Raw genomic sequence first — 23765 nt, forward strand, 5'->3', positions numbered from 1 at the left:
TCAAACAAGCCATAAAATGTGGCCTAATATCATTAAAACACCTGTTAGCCAGAATTCAAGCAACTGGCAAAAAAAAATCAAGGAAAATAAAAAGGTAAAACATACGGAAGTTTAAAATTGGCGCTCCTCACTGTGAATTCACTAATTACACTTCACGCTGTCTCAAAAAACCAGAAAATTCACTTGTTCAGCATATACTAATCCCCATCGTAATATTAGTATCATATAATATGATTGGCGGAGTGTAATACTGATCGTATTATACAAATATAATATATATTGTTACGAAATGACCCATTTGACACTATATATACTATACTGAGGTTAAATAGCCATAGAAGCCCTAAATAGTAGCTGCTGCTGTTATCATTTTTAAAATGGACAAGAATGCCTCCTACTCGTGACCAATTAGCACCTTCTCTCCTCTGATTATTCCTTCATATTTCATCAAGGATATACACTAGACTGAACAGCATGTCCAAGGTTACCAAGGGGCATTGAGCAGGTGGAGTCCTGGATGACAGAGTGTGGCAAGTGATGGAAGAAAGATCTGAGGATCAATGGCCCCTAGGGGTATCCAGTTCAGATCTGTCAGCAGTACTAGAAGTAGTAATCATTGCACAGTCCTCAAGGAGACCACGTGTCTCACTGAGGTCATCCTCCATGAGAACAGGTGTAGCTCCTCAAAACTAGGCCATCCATGAGGCATTGGAATTGTAGTCCATTAGAACACACAACCTTAAGAACCAGAAAATGAATCAGCTTATCAATTATCTCCTGACTCTCTTGTTCTCAACCTTTTTCTTTTCACTCAAATTGGGACAGTTGCATGGATGGGGAGGGTATGGTGGACTATGGGCTCAGTGCAGGTCAGTGGGATTTGGCAGAATAATAATTTGGCCCAGAATGGAAGGGCTGAAGGGCCTGTTTCTGAGCAGTGACGTTCTATGGTTCTAAGAAACCATTGGGCTTAAATATTCGAGACAGACCTTTCAGCCAAAGAGAGTGGAACTTTGGAACTCACCTCTGTGCCTGCAATTAATGCAACATCCTTCCTTCATTTTAAATGGAGTCTGAGACTTGTGTTAATCAAACGACATTCGCCATGGATTTGTTACATTATAGGTCATAGATCAGCCATGATCTCAGTGAATAATGGAACAGGTCTAAGGTGCTAAGTGGTCTTTTCTTGTCCTTAAGCACCCATCAACAGATCCATGGTGTGCATTGATCTTCCATAGGCCAAGAATCAAATTGTTTTATTTATTCAACTGGAAACACGTTACATCATTTTACGGATTTAGCACTTATTTGACCTGAAAAATTATGCCCATGTTAAATGGGCTGCTTTTCCATTTGAGAATTTAATTTAAATAGCTGTGGACAAGGTCCACTCCTGATGCATATTTCCAATTATCATGCCACTTGACTACTTTCAAACCATAATCGACTGAGTGCTTTTGAGAATATTGGAGCTGTGAAATGGCAGTGTTAACCATTAACCCTGTTTGAAGGGGACCATGGAGTTGACAGTGCCTTGCTTTTACAGTCCTTGTTGACTGAATGAATCCATCCTGCTAAGATGACAGGATGATTGTCCCCAGACACCACCACTCACATGTCAAACACTTCCCTGGAAAATGGCTACAATAACATGCACCGCTTTGCACATACACTGAATCAGATGCATAATCTTGTACAAAAACAGAATTAAGCTGCTAGCACATTATCACTCGGAGCAGATACTACTTTACATTTGTAAAACTGCAGACCAACTCAAACAATGTCCAAAGGATTGCTGCCTTGTACAACAGAAGTATCAAAGCCTTTAGCTTTATAGGTAACAGCAGGGTGCACCATATTGCCTTTCGAACCTTGGTTTATGTTCCCTATTCTGTCTCCAGCAATTGTATCTTCTTGTTCTGCTTATAAACCATGCTTGTCCAAGACTAGTAGGGCCAAACTGGCCTGTTCTGTGCTGTATATGGTTATATGGTTAAGATTCCACCTACTCTATCCAATCCCATCCCATATACCGTATAAAGCAAGTAATGTATGCACAAATGTTGTCGTGGCTTTGAGGGCATCAGACTGAGGGTTGGAATTGATGCCTGCTTAGTTCTGTACACTGGAGCTTCTTATATACAACGTAAAGTTATAAGATGTGAAACAAAGATCTGTATAAATCAGAGACACCCGGAAGACTGCAGATGCTGCACTCTGAAGCTAAACACAATGTGCTGGAAGAACTCAGCAGGGGAAAACGAATGGTCGGTGTTTCGGGCCGAAATCCTTTATCAAGACTGGCTCAGTAAGGAAACTGGTGTGAAGTGGACAGGGTGGGAAGGGTGGGACGGAGGCCTCACATGGGATTAGTGACTCAGATGGAGAGAGGCAAAGGAGTGGCGGATACCAGTCAGCAAGAGAGAGGCAAGAAAAACTAATGGGTCAGGTGGAGGAAGATTACGCCACTTATTCTCCAGCACTGGCAGCCTTGGTTTTCAAATCACTCAGCCCCCTCTGCACGAGTTATCTTCCTCCACCTGACCACTTTGATTTTCTTGCCTCCCTCTCCCTGTGTCTGGCCTCTGCCCCGGTCTGTCATGCTGTAACCCTACCTGGTTTACTAATCCCATATGGAACCTCGTCCCTCCTCTCTCAACCTGTCCTCTTTACACTGTATTTTATTTAAATTTAAACATACAGCAGGTCATTTCGGTCCATGAGTCCGTGCCGCTTAATTTATACCCAATTAACCTGTCCCCAGTACAGTGGGAGGAAATCGGAGCCGCCGGAGATGCATGTTTATTTAATTAACAAGGAATGATAAGTTACTAGTGATATTTGCACTATTCAAATCCCGGTCCCGATCGCTGGCACCGTGAAGGCGTAGTGCTAACCATTATGCCAACCATGGCTTCCTTAGCTGATCTTAAGAGGGAATTTTGGGCCCAAAACCTTGACCATTCTTTTTCTTCCCTCCCCCCCCCCCCCCACCCACCCCGCTGACACTGAACGATGTGCGAGTTCCTCCAAGCAGACTGTGTTTATCTGCTTAGATTGGTTGAGAGGTGATCCTCCATTTAAATGAACAGAACAATTCCACAGGACACTCCTCACAGGTTACGTTTTGCCTCATTCAGCATTTGTGCAGTTACTTAGCTTCAGGATTAAATATATGGACCTTTGAGGGGGGAAAATATCTCCAAAAAATTGTATTTAGCTCTTAGAACAGGAGCTTAAAATAATGACATTTTATGGATACTTATATTTGCTCTCCTTCCTAGTTGATATCAAAGTGAGAATTATTGCAGCGTCAAATTATTTATGTGTTGAAGTATAGAATTTCAGCTCTTAAACACTTAGCTTTTCTTTATATAGGCCATAGGAGTGTACAATGTGCAGATTTGAAAATACCGTCGGTGTTGTGGCATAAGCTCAATGGCCATCAGATTCAAATTTATTGTCAAGAGTGCGGATGTGACATCGCGTACATCCCTGAGATTCCTTTTTTCCTGCGGTTGCGGCAGAATTACCACGAATTGGTAGTGCAAAAAATAAATTGTACACAGTGTAAACATGTAATAAACTGTACACAGTGTAAACATGTAAACAATTAAAAGAACAGATGTGTCTGGTGGTGGAAACTCTGGAGGATAATGTGTTGGATGAGGAGACTAGTAGGTTGGAAGGTGAGGACAGGGGAATTCTGCGTTTGTTATGTCTGGGAGCAGAGGGGGCCAGGGCAGATGAACAGGAAATGGAGGAGATGCAGGTAAGGGCTGAGTTGATGGTGGAGGGGAAGCCACGTTTTAGGAAAAGAAGGAGGACAGTTCGGATGATCTGGACTGGAAGACCTCATCTTGGGGAACAGATACAGTGGAGATGGAGAAATCAGGAAAAGGGGATAGAACCCTTGCAAGGGAGTTAAACACTTCATCTGGTGCTCCCGTTGTGGCCTTCTCTACATTGTAGAGACTGGGCGCAGACTGGGCGATTGCTTCACTGAGCGCTTTCACTCTGTCCATATCAGTTACAGGGATTTCCCAGGTGTCTAACCACTTCAATTCCATTCCCCACTCCCACGCTGACATGTCTGGTCCATGGCCTCATGTTCTGTCCCACCAAGACTGCCCATAAATTGGAGGAACAGCACTTGAGTTTCCATTTGGGCATTCTCCATCTGGATGGCATTAGCATCGACCTCTCCAATTTCTGCTAGACCACTCTCCATTCTCCCTCCCTTCCCTTTCCCTTCATCTTCTTTCCTCCAGCCATCCACCCCTTCCCTCCCCATTCACAGAGCCATCCCTTCTGTCTGCTGTTGTGCCCTCCCTTATCCACCTATTACTTCCTGCCTGTGTGAGACTGTGCTCCTCCCCCTGTCCCTTCCCGCCCCCCACCATGTTGTTTGGGTGCCTGTCTACATTTTTTCATAACATGATGAAAGACTCAATTCCAAAACATTGGATATATATCTTTCCCTTTGCTATATAAAGTACACTGTTGAGTTTCTCCAGAATTTGTGTTTACTTCATTGGTCAGTGCATTGAGTACAGGAATTGTTACCAATGCCTAGCTGAACTAGGCATGGGTGAGACCGCACTTGAAGCATTGAATGCCATTCTGGGCAGCCTAGCTTTAGGAAGCCTGGAAAGGGTTCAAATAAGTTTCACAAATATGTTTCCAAGGCTAGAGGGCTTGAGTTAGAAGAATAGACTGGATAAGAAAGGCTTTTTTTTTCCCCTGGAGTGTATGAGGCGGAGGGGTGATCTTGTACAGATTTATAAAACCATAAGGGTCCAGAGGTAAGATGAATGGTCAGTCGTTTCTCATTAGGTTTAAGACGAGAGAATAAATATTTAAAAGGGACCTGAGGGATAACCTTTTCACTCAGAAGATGGCATCTAGCGGAATGAAGCTGTCAGAGGAACTAGAGACAGGTACAATTGCAGTTTCAAAGACCTTTCAAACATGGATAGAAAGGTTTAGAAAGTTATGGCCCACATGCAAGTTCAGGCAGGCAACTTGGCCGACAGAGGGGAGATGAGCCGAAGAGGGGACTTCTGTGTTGGATAACTCCATTACTCTGAGTCTATGAAAATGGAGTTTACTTCTTTCTGGATTAGATATAGAGATGACCATTTATCTGGGCATTCAAATCAATTGCATAGAGGAGAGAAGGGTAGCATTTATTTTTTTTAAATATGCCAGCTTATGCAAGAAGTGTTTTCTTTTCGTTCTTCTGTATTGCATATTCAGTTTGTTTACATTTGTTACCTGTTCTTTGTTTGTTTATATGTTTTACGCTGTGTACGTTTTTTTTGCACAACCAATTAGCAGTAATTCTGCTGCATCCTGCAGGAAAAAGGAATCTCAGGGTGGCATGTGATGTCATGTATGTACTCCGACAATAAATCTGAAGGGTATATTTAAGGTTCTTTCTTGTTTCATGCTCTTTCTTTGGAGTATTATGTGCAACGGTTGTAAGTTTAGTAAATGGACTGACAGTCCGACCGGATGCAATGTATAATTCAAATGCCATCACTGACTTTATACACACTGACCGTGTGATCAGTCCAACGCAGCATGGAAATACTGGGTGTGGAAACAAAATTATGGTCATTGACACAGGCAAGATACAAGAATCTGGTTGAAAGTCAATATGTAATGCATAGGCCAAACCTTCATGCTTCAATAGCGCCAAATACTAACTGGGCTTGCAACCACCAATGGTGGTGGAAGAAGGACCATCAAGACAAAAGTATGCCAGCCTTACCTGTGATACATAGGCAAAATAAGTGAACTACTTCCGGGCTTGCAGTTGGGATTATATTTGCTTTCTTGAGCAGGCATTGTATGTTTTCCTGGGGTGACAATAGGAAATATGTTTAAGGTGAGTGGAAGAAAGTTTAGGGGAGAAGTCAGAGGTACTTTTTTTATTAAGAGAATGGTGGGTACCTGCAATGCTCTGCTGGGGTGGGGGGGGGTGGGGGTGTGGTGGTGGAGGCTGGTACAATAGGGAGATTCAAAGGACTCTTAAGCCCTTCTTACACAGCAATCCCGCAAAACTGCCATAAAGAAGGCCCCTCATTGCTTTACTGGCTTTGCTTTTAAACACTGAACCAAACAATGCCGGCAGAAAGCTGCCCCAGGGTGTCATTTTACACAGCATGCCAGCATTCCAGAACCAAAAGAGGTGTGACGGGCAACACAACAGCGTCGCCATCTAGTGTGACAGCTCGCCCTTTTTACACAGACGTCAATTCAGCACTGTGACTACCTCCGCTGCCGGCTTAAAGATGGGACTACAATGGCACCACCCCATTTCCGTGTTCGTACCTTTTTACATGGCAATAAAGGCGCAATATTCACACATTGAAGAGGCTGTGTAAAAGGGGCTTTAGGTAGGCACATGGATGTAAGATAAGTTACGGGTGTGAGGTTGAGAAAAAATAGATTGTTGTGGGATAGGATTAGATAGGTCAGCACAATATTGTGGGCTGAAAGGCCTGCAATGTGCTGTAATGTTCTATGTTCAATGCTGTCTGGAAGATGGTTTCCTGATTAAAGAACCCCAGTGAGGAACATTGCCCACAGTGATATTTGGAAGTAGAAGATCTTCCAGGACAGTGAGCAGAATTCTGTCCTCAGTAAGTAGAATGCACCAATGGTTAATTCAATGCCCTTTGCAGGATCTCGCACTGCACATTTATCGATGCAATCTCATTAAAACCAGTGATCCACAACATATATCCTGTGGGCTTCATCTGGCCTGCAGGATCTTTCCTTTCAGCCCACTCTTGAGCCCCCAACATGCTGGTAAGAGCCAGACAAATGGCAGGTCTTACAATCAACTCAACCTTCCCCCAAGTGCTCGCCAAACTTTATATAATTGAAACTAACCATCCAAAAAAAAGGAAATGCTCTTTCCTGAAATGTTGCAACCTTATAGTGGATAGTTGCACAGCATGTAGTGAATTACAGGCAATGTGCAGACCAGTGGTTCTCAACCTTTTTCTTTCCACTCACATCCCACTTTAAGTAATCCCTATGCCATCGGTGCTCTGTGATTAGTAAGGGATCGCTTAAGGTGGCGCGTGAGTGGGAAGGGAAGGTTGAGAATCACTTCTCTAGACCCAATTGTTACTGAAATATTTTGCTGGAGAAAAATTGTCATCGGCCCATTTCCTTTGGACTTCTGAAACCGTGCATTTAACAGGTCAATGAGGGATGATTAAAACAGTAGTCTTCAACCTTTTTCTTTCCACCCACATCCCACCTTACTGATCACAGAGTACCGATTGCCTAGGGATTCCTTAAAGTGGAGCACGAGTGGAAAGAAAAAGGTGGAGAACCACTGGTGTAGACGACGTACTTGTTAATAGTGGAAGAGCTCAGATTTTACATCTTCCAATAAGGTCATAATTAAGCAATACTACGCAAATACCTAAAATCAGTTTTTCCGTTCGAGCTCTGACGATGCAATCGGGAAGTTGCAAGTAGCAGCAAATTAACTCCCAAGACATCCCTGCTGCGTCCACAAAAGCACCATTCAGACCTGGTGTGATTCCCAGACATTATTTTTATATATTGAAAATAGCTCCATCAGTTTCCAAAGTCTTCCCTCTACCTGCATGCCTATTATCAGTCTATTCTGTTTGAATTTAGGCCGCTGAACAGCAGGAATATATTTGTACATATTTGTGGTTCTCCTTTATTCTTTTATCAAACTATTTGCAAACTCACTGACCAGAGAAGTGACAACATAACCTGGCAATTCACCGTAGCTGGAGAGGTGGAGGGAGTGGCCAGATTTTTGAGAATTTTCAGCGAATCAGGCAAAAAGAAATTCAGAGTTCAAAAACTTGATTTGGAAACTTATAAAGACTGTCCATTAGTTTGTGAGCAGAAAGCTAAGTGGTTCTGAGAAAAATTAATGTCTCGTGCAGAATTCGTTGGAGATAAATTTGTCTTGTTTTAATAATTAAAGTGTAATTTGATTTATTAAACAATAAATATTTTAAGATGAAATATTAGAGGCCATTGGAATACAGATCCAGTTTAGTGCTGAGTTTCATGGACTGATGTAGACTAAAAGTGATGTTAAGAAAATGATGTTGTCGAAGGCATGAAAATAGGTCATAATTCTGTTCATTTTAAATTTTAAAATGATCAACATTGGTTCTATGTTGTTTATAGCAAACCACCCAAAAATTAATCCAATTTTTAAAAAAACTTCCAGCATCATCTTTTATTGAGTCACAAATCCATAGAACACTACAGCCCAATAAACAGGCCATTCAGCCCTTCTAGTCTGTGCCGCAACATAATTCCACTAGTCCCACTGACCTGCACCTACTCCATAACCCTCCAGACTTCTCCTATCCAATTTATTCTAAAAACTTAAGAGTGAGCCCACATTTACCATGTCAGATGGCAGCTCATTCCACACTCCCACCACTCTCTGAGTGAAGTTCTCCCTAATGTTCCCCCTAAACCTTTCACCTTTCACCCTAAAGCTATGTTCTCTTGTATTTATCTCTCCTCATTCTTCTACACTCCAAGGAACAAAGTCCTAACCTGTTTAATCTTTCCCTGTAACTCAACTCCTGAAGAACCGGCAACATCCCAATAAATCTTCTCAGCACTCTTTCAATCTTACTGATATCCTTTCTGTAGTTTGGTGGTCAGAACTGTACATAATACTCCATTTTTGGCCTCACCAATGTCTTATACAACCTCACCATAACATCCCAATACTTTGATTTATAAAGGCCAAGGTGCCAAAAGCTTTCTACACAACCTTCCTACCTTTTACGCCACTTTCCGGGAGTTATGTAGAGGGACATAGAGCATGGAAAAAGCCCCTTTGGCCCAACTTGCCCACACTAACCAAATTGTCCTACCACACTCATCCACCTGCCTGTGTTCAACCCTCTAAATCAATCTTATCCATGTATCTGTTCAATTTTTTTCTTAAACATTGCAATAGTACCTGCCTCAATTACCTTCTCTGGCAACCCATTCCATATTAACTGAAATGTTAACCCTCAGGTTCCTGTTAAATCTCTCCTCCTCACCTTAAACCCATGACCTCTGGTCACTAATTCCCCTAATCTGGACAAAGGACTATGTGCGTTCACCACACCTACTCCTCCCATGATTATTGTGCACCTCTACGAGATCATCCCTCATCCTCCTGTGCTTCAAGAGGGAAAGAACTGCTCTGATCAACCTCTCCCTATAGCTCAGGCCCCCAAAGTCCCAGCAACATGCTCATAAACCTTCTCTGAACCCTCTCCAACGATAATCGAATACGGTAACCAAAATCTGAGTGTGATGCTCCAAATAGGGCCTCACCAATGCGTTTTTAACTGTGAAATTACCTCCCAACTTTGATACTCAATACTCTGATCAATGAAGGCCATGCTTTACCCATGTGCACAGCTATAACGCCCATCTATTTTAAGCAAATTTGCCCAACTGATAATGTAGTCAAGACACTTTAATGCAAACAAGTTAATAGGATTCATGAGCAATATTTTACAAATTAATTTTAATTTCTACTAAAAAAAATTTGGTGGCCCTGCCAGAGTAGCTGTAACAGCAGAGATTCCACAGGTATGGACCTGGGAGGAGCAGGGAGCAGAGACGCTGCACTCCCCTGTGAGATCTTATCACCCAGTCCTACTGCTGACGGCCCCATACAGGATTTAACCAGCATGTCGAAGGAGCCAATGGTGTTTTATTTAAAATCCTGCAGCCATAGTGTCTGGATCCAAGATGGTGCTGCCTGTGTGTTGCATTGGCCACGAATGGGGCAGACTCTGGGGGAGCAGTGCACCAGTAATGGGGAGAACACCCCCCTCCCCCACTGAGAATGAGAAGCAGAAGAGATTACCCTAAGGACGGTGACCACGGCAGCAGAGCAGCAAAGGGCTCTGCGGTTGAAGGACACCCACAGACGGCGAGCTGTTGCTGACTGGCGGGCGGGGAACCCACACAGGCTGCCGGCATGACGTCAAAGGACTCTCACTTGGCTGCAGGGCTGCTGGGGACTGGCTCATGTGAACCAGGGATCCGAGAGGGTGCTGAGGGCAAGAGGGGCTCCCGAAATAACCCTGGGCATTGAAGGCTTCCTCATCATGTTGGTGGTTTGGATCTGGGCTTGGGATGCTGATGTTTTGAACTGAACTGGAGTTGCAGGAGCGCTGGAGGTGGATCCATGAGCAATCAGTGATCCTGAGGGAACTTCCTTTTACTTCTTCCTCTGACTGTAAGGGGCAATGGGCAATGCTAGTGGCAAACCTCTTGGCAGACTAAAGGCATTTTGCATAATATTCCATCTGTTTTATTATATGACAATAAATAATATCTGATATTTGATCTGACATCACCTTCAGGAAGGGATACAGTATGTAATGTGGGGCATCACATTTACATTAGAACACAGAACATAGAACAGAACAGCACAGAACTAGCATTGGTTCCATTATGTTTGCCAAGTGCAACACCAGTCAAACCTATCCCATGTGCTTGCACGGTGTCCAATCCCTCAGTTCCCTGCTTTTCATGTAACTCTTACATATTGCTACTGTTTCTACTTCTACCACCTTCCCTGCAATGAATTCCAGCAGTGAACCACATTCAGGGTAAAAAAAAAAATCAGATCACAAAACTATTTCAAGTTTAATGTCATCCGATTGCATAAGTGCAATCCGACGAAACAGCCTTCTCCGGTCCTCAATGCAAACCAGGCAAGCTCACAACCAGACACATACAGACAAACAGTACACAAGCAGGACATGTCTTCATATATACAAATAAAATATGGTTTCATGAATATGGGAGTCTCGGATAGTTAATGTGAGCAGTTCCTTCGGTAGATCAACATCGTCACTACCCGTGGGAAGAAGTTGTTTCTCAGTCTGGTGGTGCTAGGTCGGAAACTCCTGTAACTCTTTTCTGAAAGGAGTGGCTGAAAGATGCTATGCGCAGGGTGGAAGGGGTCCTCAATGATCTTGCGCACCCTCTTCGGACAACGATCCCGCTGGATCACGTCGATTGGGGGGGGGAGAGGGAGACTCCAGTGATCCTCTCTGGCTCAAGCCCGAAACATTGGTGAAGTATCTTCACCTTTGCTACATAAAGACACCTTGATGAAGGGATCAAGCCTGAAACGTTGTTGGTGTCTCTTCACCTTTGCTACATAAAGGCACTGTTTGACCTGCTGAGTTTCTCCAGCATTTGTGTGTTTTTTCACTTCACTGCGGTGTCGACAGAATCCTGTGTTTTACCTCTCTGCCACCCTCCACCTACGGCTCCTAGAACGCTTCCACCAGCGTTGTCTCCGCTCCATCCTCAACATCCATTGGAGCGCTCACACCCCTAACGTCGAGGTACTCGAGATGGCAGAGGTCGACAGCATCGAGTCCACGCTGCTGAAGATCCAGCTGCGCTGGATGGGTCACATCTCCAGAATGGAGGACCATCGCCTTCCCAAGATCGTATTATATGGCGAGCTCTCCACTGGCCACCGTGACAGAGGTGCACCAAAGAAAAGGTACAAGGACTGCCTAAAGAAATCTCTTGGTGCCTGCCACATTGACCACCGCCAGTGGGCTGATAACGCCTCAAACCGTGCATCTTGGCGCCTCACAGTTTGGCGGGCAGCAGCCTCCTTTGAAGAAGACCGCAGAGCCCACCTCACTGACAAAAGGCAAAGGAGGAAAAACCCAACACCCAACCCCAACCAACCAATTTTCCCTTGCAACCGCTGCAATCGTGTCTGCCTGTCCCGCATCGGACTGGTCAGCCACAAACGAGCCTGCAGCTGACGTGGACTTTTTACCCCCTCCATAAATCTTCGTCCGCGAAGCCAAGCCAAAAGAAAAAAGAAAGATCCTGTGGATTGACCTCCGTTCCATTTTCCTGCAGCAACCGTACAACACCGTGATGCAGCTGTCCAGGACGCTCTCAGTAGAGCTCCTGTAGAAGGTTGATATAATGGTGGCCAATAGCCCAGCCTGTTTCAATCTCCTCAGAAAGTGGAGTCAATGTTGAGCCTTCCTGATAAGGGAAGAGATATGTGTTCAGGGTAGGTGGACTCTGAGGAACTTTTAAAAATTTTTTATTGATTTTTATAAAGAACTTGTACAAACAAAAAAGGTACATTTCAATAAGATGATATGAACAGTTTATACAAACTAAATAAGATTCTCCATATATCTAATATGCATAAATTGTAAATCACATCCGTAATTTATATTCTAAACAGTATATACTATTTTTTAGAAAACAAACCTCTAATAATGTGAAAAAAAAGAAAGAAAAGATTAAAATAGTAAAGGAAAGAAATCTCAAAACCCTTTAGCTAACCGCTTTGCCGGGTGTTATATATGACTGACATTGAAAGAAAAACGAAGGTTAAAAGAAAATTAATGTAAAGAATATGGAAAAGATACTTGTCAAACAATTTAATTACATTGGAATAAAATTATAAAATAAGATAGTGAGTCATAAATGACCCCCATAACTTCTGGAATCTTATATCTGAATGAGACGTAATTGAATAACGAATCTTTTTCCAAGTTCAAACAGGACACAATGTCACCCAACCACCAATCGTGAGTAGGCGGGGCAGCTTCCTTCTATTTAAGGAGAATCGTGCGCCTCACAAAAGAGAGACAAAAAAATAGAACAACTCTGAGCCAGAGATAAAGTAGAAGCATCCCCTGCAGAAGAAGGCCACCAAAGGGTTCGCTGTTAAATCTATACTAAAATTTTTTGATAAAGTATGGAAAATCTGTCTCCAGTATTTTTCTAGACTAAGACAAGTCCAGAACATATGAATTAATGATGCTTCTCTGCTCTTACACCTGTTACACCAGGGAGTCAAAAGGCAAGACAATTTAGCCTAAGACAGATGTGCTTTATGTACCCTTTGAATTGTAATAGACAATATCGAGCACATAACGAAGAGCTATTAACCAACTTAGAAACTTAGTGTGTGAGGCGTTGTTCCCCAGGCTGTTCAGGATGGAGTGGAGGGACAAGCCTACAGTATCATCAGTGGAACGGTTTCTTCTATGGATGAATTGAAATGGGTCCAGTGTCTCTAGGAGGTGTATATTGATGTGTTCCATCATCTGGCATTAAAAGCATTTCAAAATGGTGGGGGCCACTGCCACAGAGCAATAATCATTTAGTCCTGTTACATTCACTGTCTTTGGTACTGGAATTATGGTGGCAGTCTTGAAACCCTCTGAGACAATGGACTGCTGCATTGAGCTGTTGACGTGCCCTTAAAGACCTCCGGCAGTTGGTCTGTGCAGTCTCTCAGTGCTTGACCAGGTACGTTGTCTTGTCCCGACACCTTGTGTGGGCATTGGATAGGGTTCTCCTCACCTCAGCTGCAGCTATTGAGGGGACATGGAGCTTTCTTCGGCGTCATCCTGTTCTTCTCATCAAACCGGGCATGGAAGATATTCGGTCTGTCCAGAAGAGAAGCGTCATTGTCTTAACTCACAAGGTTGTCCAATGATCTATTACTGTCTTGATCCCTGGCCACATGCACCTTATGCTGCTCTTGTTGCACACCTGTCTGTGGATCCTCTGTGCCTTCCAGATTGCATGGGAGAGTTCAGCTTTGGTTGATCTTAGGGCCATCTTGTCTATTATTCTGAAGGCAGCATCAGGAGCTCTGAGAAGTACCCACCCCTCTGCATCCAACCATGGTTCCTGGTTCACCCTGCTTGTGAAGCATTTGATCTCGGTGACATCCACAATTCACTTGCTGATGTAGCCAGTCATTGAGTTTGTGTACTCCTCTATCTTTACATGACTGTTGTAGGTGCCTGCCTCCCTGAAAAGACTGCAGACTGTAGTCTCAAAGCAGTCCTGTAGCGCTGCTGTGACCCCACCACCCCCCCCCCCCCCACCACAACGGTCCATGTACCGATCTCCCTACAGACTGGCTTAGTTCATTTTGCCAGCACCTGTATGCTGGGGTTAGCAGGATGGATATGTGACGCAAGTAACTAAGGTGAAAGCGAAGGTAGCCTTGTACGCACCAGAGACATTGGTGTACATCTGATCTAGGGTGTTCTCTCCTTTAGTGCCGAAATTGAGAAGCAGTTGAAACTGTGGTAAGATTGTTTTCAGGTTGGGGGTGATTGAAGTTGCCAGCTACAATCATGGCACTGTGAGGGTGGGACATCTGGTCTTCGCAGCTGACACTGTAAACCTCCTCCTCTCACCCTAAACCAATGCTCTCATGTAGAGCAGGTGGTCAAGAAAGCTGTGTTCACTTTACACCTACAACTGTGTGGCTCAGTACAACAATAGCACCATCGACAAATTTCCCAATGATATTGACGGTAGTAGATTGTATAAAGGAAGGGGAGGAGTCAGGATACAGGATGGAGATCAAAAACTTGGCTGAATGGTGCACCAACAACAATCTTGCACTCAATGTCACTAAAACTAAGGAGCTGATTGTTGACTTCAGGAAGGGAAAGCCAGAGGTCTACAATCCAGTGATCATTGGGGGATCAGAGGTGGAGAGGAAGAGCAAATTTAAGTTCTTGGGAGTCACTATCTCGGAGGATCTTTCCTGGACCCAACACACCAATGGCATCATGAAGAGAGCATCTCTACTTCCTCGGGAGTTTGCGGACGTTTGGTATGACATCAGAAAACCTGGCAGCTTCCTACAGAAGTGTGGTGGAAAGTGGAACACCAATAACCCTGAGTCTAAAGCCCTCCAACCCCAGGACATCACAGGCAAAACCCTCCCCACTATTGAGTACATCTACAGGGAACACTGCCATCAGAGGGCAACAGCAATCATCAAAGACCCACACCAATGTAATAGCTTATCGTAAAGGAAAGATATCAAAACTTTTCAGAAGGGCTGAAGACTAAAATACTCCTCAACAAAATTTACTTCGGACGCTTTAGGGCAGTAGTTCTCAATCTTTTTCTTTGCACTCACGTACCACTTCAAGTGTTCCCTATGCCATCGCTGTTCTGTGATTAATAAGGGATTGCTTAAGGTGGGATGTGGGTGGAAAGAAAAAGTTTGAAAACCCACTGTTTTAATTGTCCCTCATTGACTCATTATGTGCACAGATTCAAAACTCCAAAGGAAATGGGTGTGGAGGTACACCACTGGCCTACTGCAAGGGGCAACATCTGTACCTGCAGAAGAGCACAGGGACAAGACAACACCTGGCCGGCTGTCAATCAGCTGACTTGAATGGACCAACCCCCAACTGGTTGGCTGTCAATCACCCTCTGGGATATAAGCCAGAGCCAGCCCTTTGAAGACACTATCAGAGCTTGCAGCAGGTCTCCTCACAGCCAGCTCTGTGGAAGTTTATGTCGAATAAAGCCTGTTGAACAGACTTTATGTTTTATGTGTTTGCTTCTGTTCAATAGCACACCACAATGGGCCAAGGACAATTTTTCTCCAGCAAAATATTTCAGTAACAATTGGGTCTAGAGCACGGATTCTCAACCTTTCCTTCCCACCCACACGCCGCCTTAAGCAATCCCTTACTAATCACAGAGCCCCGATGGCATAGGGATTACTTAAAGTGGGATGTGAGTGGAAAGAACCACTGCTTTAGGGAAATCAGAAATTTGAGATTGAAGAAAATGCCAGACTTGCAAATATCTGGAAAGAAATGAGAACTAAGCAAGTAAAAGCTGATTAAATGATGCAAAGCAGTCATTAATGAAAAGATCTTTAAAACGTTGAATACCCGCTCTGCGCCATTGTTGAAAAACAATATCGTCCAAAGAAGATTAAGAAAGGCTTTTTTATGTATGCACTCTGACAATAAATTTGAAATCTGAATCTGAAATCTGATATGATTATATCAACTAACTTTCATGCTCAGCGCCCACATGAATGTTGAAGTTCCCTCCGCCCCCTTCATCTTATGGTTTAATGGGCTGTCATTGAACAAGCCTTCTCCTGCCAGAGTGCACAGAAACTGTGATAAAACAGCCTCCTTTATTTTTAAGAAATGGTCAACAAACTTCAATGTTCCTAAAAAAATGCAGCTCACATTTTGTCTGCATCCCCTACCTGTCTTACCAGCGTGTGGAACATTGCATTTGATGGCATTAATCAAGCCCCTCATTCTCACTCAGTCAGGCAATAAATTTGAACAATTTCACCCTTACACTTAATGGGATCTTTTAACTTTCTGCTGATGGTAAATTAAAGTGCTTTGTGTCGAAATATACTTGCATTCACGGATCGGTTACCGAGTGACTGGATCCGCTGTTAGGTAACTGTCTGAAGTGCCTTAACCACAAAATAGCCTCTGGGAAAAATAAAATGAAACTCAGTCGATAGATGGGACAGATTTTTAGATAGTATTGCAGATTTTGTTGATTTTAGACCAACAATAAAAAAGAAAACCCTAATTATTTATGAAGATTCCTTTTACCACTAAAGAGGCACTCATTGCTAAAATACTTCAAAAGATGTTTTTAAAGCTTCTCGTTTATTTCCTGATGCTTTTATATCTGTGTAAAAAGCTTCTCTCTTTATGATGGAGAAGAGCCTGATGCCAATTACAATAAACTCGGGATCTTAAAAAGCTGAGCATTAGACTCTTCAGGAATTGAAACAGTAATATTTTAAATTTGCTTGATGTTTCATCTTTGTGCTTGGCCAAATGTTCCTGTTTCTGTCTTCAGCTATAGTATAACCAAACTGCAATTACTCAATGATCCTTTTGCCAGAGAGTAGCAATTGGCTCCCTGACACGAAATGATTCTGAAGGAGGTCACCATGGAGGTTATAAATGATTGCTTTGACACCGACCCAGTGTAATCTGAACATCGTCCACAAATGCTGTCTTCACCTGAATCTCTCCTGCTGCCCTTGATGCCAAAATCCCAGAAGTGTTTATGGTGTTTTGAAAGAGCCACGCACGCAAAGATGGGCCAGTTTCACTGACAGAGGCCATTGCAGGAATGGCCCAGAACATCAGCGTGGGATATTTCCCCTGAGGAGTTAACAGTGCTTCCACTTCTGAGTCCAAAGGGTCAATCCTGGCTGGTACTCCTGGGAAACACTGATGGAGTCTTGCACAGTCAGGGGCACCCCCATTCAGTTAAGACCCTGGCACTCCTTTGAAATACGGGACAAAGTGGCACAATATAAAAACAGGACAAAAGTGCAAAAACAAAAGTGGAGAGTGGAAATCTGGAAAATGCTAGTAACTTGCAGTCTTTTGAGCCCTTACTTCAATAGAACCACACGGTTAGCCTAGCGGTTAGTAAAATGCTGTAACAGCACCAGTAATCAGGACAAGGATTCAAATCCCGCACTGTCTGTGAGGAGTTTGTACATTCTCCCTATATCTGCCTGGGTGTTACCCAGGGGCTCTGGTTTCCTCCCACTGTTCAAAATGTACCGGGAGTTATAGGTTAATTGATGTAATTGGGCCACACGGGCTCATGGGCTGAAATGGCCTGTGACTGTGTTGTATGTTTAAATTTAAATTTGGAGCCCACCTTCTGTCTCCTTTCCTTCTCCCTCCAAGCTGTCATTTCACCCACTTCTTCATTAAAAATATATTTATATACATTTAATTTGTGAAGGACGGCAATCATCAAAAAAAAATTAGATACAACTCGGGGTAGGTCTTCTCCTTCACTTGCCTCTGTTCCACCTCTCCTTCCATCCTGACCTCTTGTCATGCTTCCATTAACCCTTCCCATCATCATACTTACCTCGTCCACACACTCTCCAAGATTCAAGATTCAATTTATGATCATTGCAATAAAACAGTGTCAGATTTACATGAAATCATTTTTGCCTACCGTTAGACAGACAGATTCGCCGTCGACAGGAATTGCCTGAAGCGCCTCTTACTGTCAGAGAGAGAGAAGCAAAAGAGAGCTCCCCCCAGAGTCACCGAGTGTCCGCAGATTCACCCCCAGCACTTCCGCAGCCTCCGCAGCCACCAGAGTACAATCCAAACCATCAGCGACCCAAGCTCCAGATCTGAACCTCCGACATGGTCACGAATCCTTCAGCGCCCTCAGCACTCCCTCGGTTCCGATAGCTGGTACCCCTTCAGCCAGTTTCGAGCTGGTCTCCCACAGTCCGGAGTCCAGTGTGAGTCTCCCTGACAGCAGCCTCTGTGGGTTCCTCACTACTCGATACCTCCATTCTAGGAGTCTGAGTAATGGACCCTGTACTCTATCTTCAGACTTCCTGGACCACTCTCCCACTATTCAGAGGGAAGACTCCTAGTATAGAGGTGAAGGCAATGGAAGAAGATGTTGAGCTCAGAACTCATTCGAGCACAGACAAAAGGGGGTAAAGGTGTAATGTGTGCAGATAACTGAGAGTGTATGGATCCTTTGTATCCTTATCCTTTGCAGGTCTTTTCATTGCATATTATGCCTTTAACCTTTTCCATTCACGACACCACTCACCCATGTCTCCCTCCTCCAAACCTCTGAGCTTGCACCACAGTTTTCACCGAAGTCCAACGCGAATGGATTGGCTATCAATTTGTAGATACATCGACCCATCTCCCTTGGAAAAGTTGAAACGTGGGTTATCTGCTGAAGTGCCAGTTAATGAAATAGACAAAGACGATGTGGTCAAACAATAATCATGGCTTTTATTAGCAGAAACTCATGGGACAATAATGAAAGACAATAGATGCAAATACAGTTATATCCAAGGGGAGTGTCCTTAACAGTAGAGATAATGCACAGCCAATGTTAGTACAGCAAGGCTCGCCAGAGAGGAGACAGGCAGCTTGGCAGACATTCACTACAGTCTACCCCCGGCAGAAGAAGGGTTAAAATCAAAAGGCCAGCTGCTAGGAAAGACTGAAGCAAGCGATACATGTTTGGCATTGAGAATACTCTAACAGCCAAACTACGTCAGTATCTAGCAAGCAATCGAAATATAATGAGATGTTTTATGAATATGTCACCCTATCAGGTTGTTTACAAATTCTGGTGTTTTTTCTCAAAACAGGTGGCTCCTTTGCAACCTTGGGAACTGGTACAGTTCCTGGGTCTGTAGTGTGGGAAGGACTGACTTCTGGACCCACTCCAGAATCGCCAGCGTGAGGCAGTGGAGCCATCTGAAAGTTTACTAAGGGTCATAGGCTGGGGGGGGTGAGCCCAATCTCTCAGGTTCACTATGAGTAGGGGTGTGAGGAAGGGGAAAACCAGGCGAGGCCAGATCTCTTAGGGGTACAGTGTCAGTACTCCCGACTGGGAATTTAACATGATCATAGTTGGGGTTAGTATGCAGTAACTGAACTGATTGGACTGGGGGGGCTGTTTTACGCGTCCGAGCGTGTCTCTTCAGCAGCACGGTTCCAGGTTCAGATAAACAGTCCATCACAGTTCTTGATTTCCTAGGAAAGGCAAACATACATTCATGAGGAGTTTGATTTGTTGCAGTACACAATAATGACTGAATAGAATTTAACGCCTCAGGCAGCACCTCCTCCCACCGGATAACACGGTAACCATGTGTTTTTAAAGCAAGATTAACAGTCTTCCAGACTGTAGCATTAGCCCTTTCGACCTGCCCATTGCCTTGCGGGTTGTAGCTCGTGGTACGGCTGGTGGCAATCCCCTTCCGTAGCAGGGCTCGCCGCAGTTCAGCGCTCATGAATGCTGAGCCCCTATCGGTATGAATGTAATTGGGAAAACCAAAAATGCTGAAAATTCTGTCAAGTGATTTAATGACAGACGCTGACGAGACGTCAGGACAGGGTATCACAAAGGGAAACCTGGAATATTCGTCAATTACAGTAAGGAAATATACATTTTTGTTGTTGGAAGGTAACGGTCCTTTAAAATCTAAGCTAATCCTCTCAAAAGCTCGGGTAGCCTTGATGAGAGTGGCCTCTGGAGCTTTGAAGTATTGCTGTTCGCATTCTGCGCAAACAGGACAGCTTTTAGTCAGTTTCCTGACTTCTTCCAGAGAGTCAGGAAAGTTGTTAGCCCTAATGTAGTGTAAGAACCTCGTGACTCCTGGGTGGCACAGTCTGCTATGGATCTCTTTTAGCCTCTCCAGCTGAGCACCAGCAGCAGATCGTGTCAATGTGCCAGAGGGATCATTTAACTTACCTGGTCTGTACTGGATCTCATAATTATAAGTTGAGAGTTCTATTCGCCAGCGTGCCATCTTATCATTCTTGATTTTACTTTTGTGTTTAGTACTGAACATGTAGGATACAGATTTCTGATCAGTGACGAGAGTAAATTTTCTGATGGCTAGAAAGTGACTCCAGTAGCGAACAGCTTCAATAATAACCTGGGCTTCTTTTTCAATGGCAGGATGTTTAAGTTCAGGTCCGCATAATGTGCGGGAGAAAAATGCCACAGGTCTGACCTTTTCATTAAGGGTTCCTGCCAAGGCACAATCTGAGGCATCAGTTTCCACTTGGAATGGGACATCCTCATCAATGGACGAGAGTGCAGCTTTGGCAATATCAGCTTTAATTCTCTCGAAAGCCTTCAAGGCCATTGAAGAGAGAGGAAAATATTTAGTGTCAAACAGAGGGCGTGCTTTCGTGGCGTAGTCCCGAACCCATTTTCAGTAGTAGGAAAAGAATCCCATACACCCTTTAAGGGCTTTTGCTGAGTCTGGGGGGTGGTAACTTCTTAAGGGGGGTCCATTCTTTCCGGGTCGGGGCGGATTTCGCCCTTGTGGACAATGTAGCCCAGAATGGGTAGCTCTGTCGCGTTGAACACACATTTGCCCTTGTTAAATGTAAGGTTGACTTCTTTAGCTGTTGCTAAATATTTCTTTAAGTTGTTGTCGTGCTCAGCCTGTGTTTTCCCACAGAGAGTGACATTATCCAGAAAGGGAAACGTACCCTGTAACTCATATCTCCTGACAATCTTATCCATTTCCCTCTGAAACACGGACACACCATTAATGACCCCAAAAAGTACCCTTTTAATCTGGTATAACCCCCCATCAGCCTCAAAAGCCATATAGGGCCATTCCTTTTTCTTAATGGGATTTGGTAATAAGCTGCTTTGAGGTCGATAGTGGAGTACACTTTGTATTGTGTTTGCTAGACCCTGGCGTATTTTGGCTGTTAGAGTATTCTCAATGTCAAATCTGGTATCTATGTATCGCTTGCTTCAGTCTTTCCTAGCAGCTGGCCTTTTGATTTTAACCCTTCTTCTGCCGGGGGGAGACTGTGGTGAATGTCTGCCAAGCTGCCTGTCTCCCCTCTGGTGAGCCTTGCTGTACTAACATTGGCTGTGCATTATTTCTACTGTTAAGGACACTCCCCTTGGGCATAACTGTGTATGCACCTATTGTCTTTCATTTTTGTACCATGAGTTTCTGCTAATAAAATTGAAGTGCCAGTTGATGAAGTAGACAAAGACGATGTGGTCAAACAATAATCATGGCTTTTATTAGCAGAAGGGGAGTGTCCTTAACAGTAGAAATAATGCACAGCCAATGTTAGTACAGCAAGGCTCGCCAGAGGGGAGACATTCACCACATTTGCCAGCTCGTGGCATGGACCACAACCCTACTGCTGAACATCAGGCCACACTGTGGCACACTGCCTCTCCACAAACAATCATCAGGCTCCGGCCTCACAACTCCCCAACTTCACAATGACTGTCTTTAACTTCACCTCAAGATCTTCATTCTAAATTGCTGAAATGCAGTAGCACTTTTATATTTGTAGATGTGTCCTTGCCATTCTAGCCCGTGTTCATTCTCCAACCAAAATTACTTCTAAATAGGCCCTGATGATCGTGACATTTCATGGGGGCCATGTTGCACTCAGACTGATTGCCCTCGTAACGGAGACTGCCCTTTGAAACAAACATAAAACTATTCAGGAGGCCATGAAAGACACTGCGAAATAAAAATCATTTTTTACTAAGTGCATGATCTCCCTCAGTACGTCTGACAAGAGTTTTTTGGATCCATGAGTGTTGAAACTTAGAAAGGTATTGCCTGTCAGCTTGCTCTCTTAACCAATAAAGGTTTTTATTTTATAGAGAATAAACCACTTCAGCAAATGCACTTAAGTAATCAGCGTAAAACATCAGTCATATATTAATAAGATACAGAGAACACACTTTTAAATTCTGCAGATGATGCACTTTGGGAGGTCTAAGATATATACAATGAAAGGTGGGACCCGAGGGAGTATTCGTGAATCTGGGGTGGACGTGCATAGATCTGTAGTAAAGGGGGTACCATAGATGAACAAGGTAGTGAAGAAGGCTTATGTAATGTTATCCTTCATATACCAAGGCATTAAAGACAGAGGGCATGGAGGTCATGGTACAGCTGGAGTACTGTGCTCAGTTCTGGTCACTACTCGGAAGGGAGGAAGTGACTGCACTGGAGAGGGTACAGAGCAGATTCTCCAGGGTGTGGCCTGGGATAGATGGTTCAGTTGTGAGGAGAGACTGGAGAGGCTGCGCTTGTTTCTCAGAAGGGAGGAAGTGACTGCACTGGAAAGGATACAGAGCAGATTCACCAGAGTGTGGCCTGGGATAGATGGTTCAGTTGTGGGGAGAGACTGGAGAGGCTGCGCTTGTTTCTCAGAAGGGAGGAAGTGACTGCACTGGAAAGGATACAGAGCAGATTCACCAGGGTGTGGCCTGGGATAGATGGTTCAGTTGTGAGGAGAGACTGGAGAGGCTGCGCTTGTTTCTCAGAAGGGAGGAAGTGACTGCACTGGAAAGGATACAGAACAGATTCATCAGGGTGTGGCCTGGGATAGATGGTTCAGTTGTGGAGAGAGACTGGAAAGGCTGCGCTTGTTTTCAATGGAGTGAAGGAGGATGAGGGAGCGTCCAGAAGTGGTGTACTAAGTTATGAGGGCTATGGATGAGGTAGATGGCAAGAGGCTCTAGCAGAGGTGTTTAAGTCAGATGAACTAAGTTCAAGATAACGGGTAAGAGATTTAATGGGAATCTGAGCAGGAATCTCTCACCTGGAGACATTGCTGATCACTGTGCAATGTCCGCTTCCACTGGCAGCTCCTCCTGCAACAAGACTCAGGCAACTTTCCGGCATGGGCTGCTAAGTGCCAAATTCATGCCGCAAAACTGCCAGTCGCAGGTCATCTTCCACATGCAAAGGCAAAAGGATTGATCCCCATCCATAACCTGAGGGTCCCCCTTGACCAGAAACTCAACAGGATCAGCCACATTAAATAAAGTGGTGAGAAGAGTTAGCAGAGGCTGGAATACATTGTCATGGTAGGTCGTGGGATCTGATACAACAGGGATAGTCAAAAGGATCTAAGATAGGCGCGTGGATGTAAGAAAGGTCTGGGTGGCACGGTGAGCATAGCCATTCGTGAGCTGCTATTCCAGTACCAGCAACTCGGGTACGAATCCGGCACTGTCTGTAAGGAGTCTGGATGTCCTCCCCCTGTCTGCGTGGGTTTCCTCAGGGTGCTCCAGTTCCCTTTCTTCGGAGCACAAAACTGCACACAATACTTCAAGTGGGCTCTCACCAGTGCCTCCTACAGCCTCAACATCACTTCCCTCTTTTATCTCTTGAAATGAATGCCGGCAATGCATTTAGCTTCTTCACCACCCACTAAACATGTAAGTTTAGGCTATCCTGCACATGAACTCCCAGGCCCCTTTTAATCTGGGTTATTTTCAATTTTATCACCATTTAGAAAATAATCAGCCCATATATTTTTTCCCCCATCTAAGGGCTCGACCATACGATCTCTGACATTGGATTTAATTGG

At 44.1% G+C, this 23765-nt stretch overlaps 1 long non-coding RNA gene across 1 annotated transcript in view; it reads right to left on the bottom strand.

The window, feature by feature from the left end:
- Window positions 1–18664: 18664 nt before the first annotated feature.
- The window catches only part of LOC138747940 (uncharacterized), an 85245-nt gene continuing 80144 nt past the window's right edge, over window positions 18665–23765 (bottom strand). Inside the window, exon 3 of the long non-coding RNA XR_011347734.1 lies at window positions 18665–19415. This is a non-coding gene — a long non-coding RNA (uncharacterized lncRNA). The remainder of the gene's footprint in view (window positions 19416–23765) is intronic.

This window comes from Narcine bancroftii, chromosome 13 (assembly GCF_036971445.1).
Source record: "Narcine bancroftii isolate sNarBan1 chromosome 13, sNarBan1.hap1, whole genome shotgun sequence".
Taxonomy (NCBI): Eukaryota; Metazoa; Chordata; class Chondrichthyes; order Torpediniformes; family Narcinidae; genus Narcine; species Narcine bancroftii.